We start from the raw sequence: 6,471 nt of genomic DNA, 5'->3' as shown, positions 1-6,471 counted from the left end.
ACAAGAAAAAAGGAAAAATCCAAGTATTTAGGTTCGGTCTCCATGGATACCCATATGGTAGGTTATCCATTGACATCCCTACTCTATTGACAATTAGAGTTCTAATTCTCGCTCTCTTTCATCCTCTCACTACAACAACAACGATTTGCAATGACGACAATCTAGCGGTAACAAGATTGTGATTGTCGATCAAAAACGCGCAATTAATCATAACCAAAACATGAAAATTGAAGATAAAATTGTACAAAATTTCAATTAAGGTGATCACTAGTTAAGATGAAAATTGGAAAATTCAATCTAAGGTTACCATCAAATTAGAAAGAAATCCAATAAAAAAATTGCAGAAGATATTGAAACAAGAAAATTTATTCTATAAATGCAAATAATTTTTTTTTAAAAAAATAAAAAGAAGAAAATGGAAACAAAAGCAATAACTCACATTCAGATTATCGAAGATCAATTAATAGAAAGGAGAAGGCAATACATAAAATTAAAAAAGAAGATGGAATTTTTTTTTTTGTAGGAATAGAATTTTTCTAAATAAATTTAAAAAATTCTAGATATACATAAAATTTGACAATAATAATGTGACAATGTTAATTAATGTGTATTTGATTTTGTTGTTGAGCCAAATAAAATAAAATAAGATTGAATGTATATTTAGTTTTGGTTGTAAAAAAAAAAAAAATTGAATGCATATTTAGCTTTGGTTAAGATTGAATTTTTCGAAATAAATTTTAAAAATTCTAGATATACAGAAAATTTGACAAGAATAGTGTGACAATTTTAATTAATATGTATTTGATTTTGTTGTTTAGCCAAATAAAATAAAATAAGATTCAATGTATATTTCGCTTTGGTTGTGAATCTTTAAAAATAAAAAATAATAATAAAAAAAAGATTGAATGTATATTTAGCTTTGGTTGTGAAACTTACCCAAAAAAATAAAAAACAAAAAATAAAAAAAGGTTGTGAACCTTAAAAAAAAAAAAAAATTGAATGTATATTTAGTTTTGGTTGTGAATCTTACCAAAAAAAAAAAAAATTGTGAACCTTAAAAAAAAAATTAAAAAAAAGATTGAATGTATATTTTTTGGTTGTGAATCTTAAAAATAAAAAATAAAAAATAAATAAATAAAGAGGGGTCAAGTTGGGTTGGGAAATATCCAAACCCATTAAGAGATGGGGATGGTAGTACTCATGGGGAATGGGAAAAAATAATTATAAGGAAATAGGAATAGAGAATTAATATCCACCCCATTAACCCCCATTGTCATGCCTAATATCTTGACCTTTTATAAAGGATTTTTTTGGCTTGTTTTGGAAAATTGTTTAAAAATTAATTTTTTATTATTTTTTTGATTTTTTAATAAAAATATAAAAAATAAAGGAATTGACCTAAAAGAAATTAAAAGTCAAAAAGTTGTCTTAATCTTGTTGAGCCATGGGCCTATGGGTTGATCTACGGAACCCAAATCTTAATTTATTGTAGGGGAAATTACCCATAGGTCCCATGGGAAACATGTGATCTCCATTTAATCCCATAACTTTTTCACTACACCCAAAAGTCCTTTCCTCTCTCTCTCTGCTTTTTGCTTCCCTTCCTCTCTCGTTTTTTTTTCTACATTTTTCTGTCACCGTGTTTGTCATGGAAGAGGACCACCGGTGATCATATCTTTCTCCATTGATCGAGGTTCATTGATAACCACCAAGCATTGAAATCAACTCCGACGAAGAAGATGATATATTTTCCGACGAAGAAGATGAATGGATCTACTTAGATCTGATATAGATCTACTCAGATCTACATCAGATCTGAGTAGATCTACACAGATTTGGTTAGACATCCGTCTTTCCCCTTCAATCTTTTTTTTTTTTTTTTCTCTCTCTCTCTGCTATACACTTCTGTTTTTCTGTTCTAATGGAGAAAATTTTCGAATTCTGAACAAGCAGTTTTCAAGTTTTAGTTACAGGCGGTGAAAACTATAAAATTTTGCAGTTTCAAATTTTTTTTTTTGTGCTGGAATGAATCATGGTTTAAAACTGTAAAATTTTGCAGTTTTATAACATTCTTTAGAACTGTAAAATTTTACAGTTTCATAACATGTTTTTTAATTTTTTTTTTCCGGCAATATTCTAGACATTCCGGTGAGTCTCCGGCGACCGTTAAACGGAAGTCCGACGGTAGTAAGATGTGAACAGTGTCTATAAATTAAAAAAAAAAAAAAGATTTTTTGGTAACAATTAAAAATGTGTTAGACTAATTGGTGCAAGTATTTTGTTTTGGGATTAGTTGGGTTTTGAACTTGTTACATGGGACTTATCAGTAAGTTCCCCTTTATTGTATATGTATCAAACATGATTATAATTTTTTTTTTTTTTTTTTGGGTATCTTATAATCACATGTGGTTATCATTATCAAATCAATTTAATTTTTTGATAAACGATCTATGCATCAAGAGATTTACAAAAGTGAACAATTCAAATTATTAGAGGAAAGCTAGTGATGGAGCTCACAAGTCTAATTGGATACGACTGAATTTCTCTCCAGTTACATAGAGAAGTTGAATACTTCACTTAGGGCATGTTTAATTGGGTGGATTAGAGTATGAGATTGAGATTATTAATCCGTGGGCCCAATTATTTTATATTTGTTTTAACATTTTGGTTTAGGATTATTAATCTAATGGATAATTAATCCAACAAATTTGTAGGATTATTAATAATGGGGTAGGGGTAGAATTATTAATCCAATGAATATTAATCTATTTGGATAGTGAATACCACACTAATTTAATAAAATTATTAATACTTTACTATTAATCTTGTGAATCAAACATGACCTTATAGACTTATTTTGAGAATATCAAGTTTTAGTAAAATAAAAAATCAAAAGGTAACTATTAAAACATTAATTTTTTTTATACATTTTTGTATAATAATCAAAAAAATTATTGAAAAGGTCCATTATCAAAACGATCCTAATCTTTTTTCATTCTATACCCCTAGGCTACAATGCATTGTTAGGCCTAGTTTGAAAATACTAAATAAGTACACTTTTTGACTTACAATTTCGAGATACAAAAATGTCAAAATATATATAATCTTATAATTGCTAGTACATTAGAATAGAGAATCATATGCCTTTATTTGTAGGTACCATTGCTTTGATTTCCTATTACTTTCCTTTGCTTTTCCCCTTTTCTTTACCAAGTCCATTTTTTTTTTTCCAACTAGTGTTCTACCTGGGCTATGTACAGGTTGTGTTTACAATTATTTGTATATATGTGAATTGTGATTTTTTTTTAAAAAAAATCACACAAAAAAAGGAATGTAACAAATGTAGCATATTTTCAATCAATTATTTTATGTTTGCTTTTATTTAAAATTTAAAAATAATGTACGGGCAAAATTTATTGCTAAATTAAGAAAAAATTTATTTATAATGACATTTTTTTACTTCTATATAAATACTTAAAAAAATAAACCTGAATAATGTAGTCAATATAAATATTATAAATTAAGTAAAAAAATGTGATTAGCAATTATGCTTACATAAATTTACTATAGTTCTAATTTCAAATTTAAAAAAAAATATATTTTAAAAGTATTTTATTTAGCTAGTACCAAATAAAATTTTCTTAGTAAAAAGGAAAGTTATAAAATTTTGTTGCAAATTTTCAAATGTCTATTGTTAGACATTCTATTCTACTTACTTTCTTGCTTACTTTGGAAGTTTTGATATTTGATCTTTGCTGCACATTCATCGTATTGTTTTATTTATTTATCTTCTTCTTACTTGATTTTTGTATGATACTTCTTTCATAGTGCATCTCCGAGTGTATTAGTAAAAATGTTATACACGTAAAATGCACAAAATCACAATATATATAAAAAAAAAAGGTAATTGCTCAAAACTAAAACTACTTTAAGAAAAATTAAAAATTAAAAATTAAAAATAAAAATAAAATTGTTTGAAATAGAAAACATATAAAAAAAAGGATTAATTACTTAAAAGTCCTATCTACATATTTGGTAGTAACTTAAGTCCTATCTAAAAGTTTTTGAACCAATAAGTTCTATTTATAAATAAGAAGACATTTTTACCCTTCAACCCAAACAGTTATATATATATATATATAACAACATTGATATTATTTACTAAAAACAAAATCAAGTCAATTATGGGAAGTGGATGAAAATACAATTTCGAAGGATCTCAAAGGATTTCTTGGTTATGCCTACGTTACTCACGCCGGTGGCTCCGTTATTGAAGTTCACCTTCCATTTCCTGTTCATTTTGACGAAGAAATCATCGAGGTTGATTTCATGTTCAAGAACGCACTGCTTTTTTCCACTAATGGAACATCAAATCCTTGTTTGCTTCCTCTCTCTGTACCTTTTAGTTTTGTTTTCTTGAATCACCCTATTACAGCCCACAAAATCTTCTTCACGAGATGCTTCAGTTTCTCTCTTCCTAACTCTCTCTAACAACACTGTCTATTGAATTGATCAAAATCATTGGTTTGCTCTCTCTAGCTTTCTCTCTCATCTTCTCTTGTTTTCAATTTGAACATTCTCAGTTTATAATATTATTATTTTTAATAATGAAAAAAATTGAAAAATTTCTTAAAACTGACAATATTTTTAGAAATTTTTTTTTTGAGAAATTTATTAATTTTGATAATTATAAGCTGAAATTATTCTCTATTTTGAAATTGAGAACATTCTCAATTTATAATGTTCTCAATTTTAATCATGAAAAAAATTGAGAAATTTTTCAAAAATATCTAGTAAAATTAAGAAATTTTTTAATTTTTTTAGTGTTAAAACTGAAAATATTATCATTTTTTTCAATTTTAAACTGATAATATTCTCAATTTTAAAATTATAAAACTAAACTCACTGATGATTCAAATAAATCAACAAACACATAAACTGACTTTTTTTTTCTCTTCAAAATAGGCCTTTATCAAATTTTGAGGCCACGTATATATCTCCAGCTTAGATCAACCGAAATTAATAAATCCAAACCTCAAACTGCAACTCAAAAAACACCACCAGACAACTTCGTCACTTGGCATGAGATGGGCATTTTTCGGCCGCCGAATCCACAAAGCACACGTCACGATGCCCTGCCTCGACGAACTGTCCTCCATCTTTTTAGAGAGAAATGTGTGTTGTGTGTGTGTGTGAGAGAGAGAGAGGGAGAGATGTTCGTGTTTATTGTTGAAATGAAAGTGAGAAATTGAAAGGGAATGTAATAGTATGTAGTATGTGAAGAAGATGGTGGGTCCCAGATAATGGAAGAAGTGTGGCAACTCCGATGATGGGTTGAGTTGAGTAGATAAGTGATGGATGATTGAGAGAGAGAGAGAGAGAGAGTCTGTTTGGTTGTTGGTGTTGTTGGAAGTGGGTGTAAAAGTAAGAGAGAGAAAATGAAGACATTAATTGTTTGCTAGATGGAGGAGCTTTTGGAATGGTAAATTGGTCTATTAAAAATTAATGGGACTTGGAGGAGCAAATAATTTTATCTAGGACTTAATGAATTATAAGTTCACAAAATGGGATTTGTATGTAAATGCCCCTAAAAAAAATTACAGAAACTAAACATAAAATATAGTGGGTGTTTGGGAAGTGGCTATTATTTAGGATTTTTGACTTTTTGACTATTTTAGTTTTTGTGTTTGGAAAGATAGAATGGATTTTTATTTGAGTTGCTGTATTGGAAAATGTGTTTGAAATGATGTGAGGCTAAAATGACAAATTTGTCCCTAATCTCACTTTTTCCAAAATTTGTCTAAAGGGGTAAAATTGTCATTTCCTATCTATGGGACTAGGCTGTCTGCCCACTGAGCCTACACTGTTAATGTGATAATGTAGGTTGCCCACTGCCGATTGCTTTTTTTTTTTTTAAAAAAAATATATAAATAATTGATTTAAGTATTGTTGAGGCTATTTAGCTTTTTTCTTGAATGGGGTTAAAATAGCCTCTCACTTTACTTCCCAACCACCGCCATAATATAAAAAATAAATGAATTATAGGATTTTTAAGAAGTGAGATTCACAAATAAATTTTGTAAAATATTGTCTATTCATATACTTTTTGTGTATATTTTTTATACTTTTAATCCTAAGAATGACATTAAAATAATTTGCACTTCTTGCATTAAGTCTATCTAATAGCTTTAGCAAGCACAAATGTAATAAATTTTATAACACAAAATACAAACAATTGTGAGACAAAATATCTAAAAAAATAAAAAAAAGGTTCAATGATGATGTAGAAGCATACCTGACGTTTTAATTGGAGATATAACCAGACAAATCGTCATAGAAGAGGAAGACAACCTTATTTTTCATCACAACAATTATATAACTCAATATATAATTTTAATGTCTCTCACTCTTTCACACGTCCAATTCTCTATCAATATTAAAATGAATGTATGAACCAAAAAAAGAGAACAT

General features: G+C 27.8%; 1 long non-coding RNA gene across 1 annotated transcript; it reads right to left on the bottom strand.

Annotated features, from left to right (window-relative positions):
* Nucleotides 1–4,051: 4,051 nt before the first annotated feature.
* Nucleotides 4,052–5,190, bottom strand: LOC145801622 (uncharacterized). The gene is made up of 2 exons (XR_014343246.1): nt 5,035–5,190; nt 4,052–4,426 (listed from the first exon to the last, which is right to left on the bottom strand). It is a non-coding gene; the product is annotated as an uncharacterized LOC145801622 (long non-coding RNA).
* Nucleotides 5,191–6,471: the final 1,281 nt, after the last annotated feature.

The sequence above is a fragment of the Camellia sinensis genome, chromosome 10 (genome assembly GCF_055761805.1).
Source record: "Camellia sinensis isolate YWXY chromosome 10, ASM5576180v1, whole genome shotgun sequence".
NCBI classification, from domain to species: Eukaryota; Viridiplantae; Streptophyta; class Magnoliopsida; order Ericales; family Theaceae; genus Camellia; species Camellia sinensis.
Note: the sequence above shows the minus strand (reverse complement) of the source record. Positions and strands in the feature narration are given on the sequence as shown.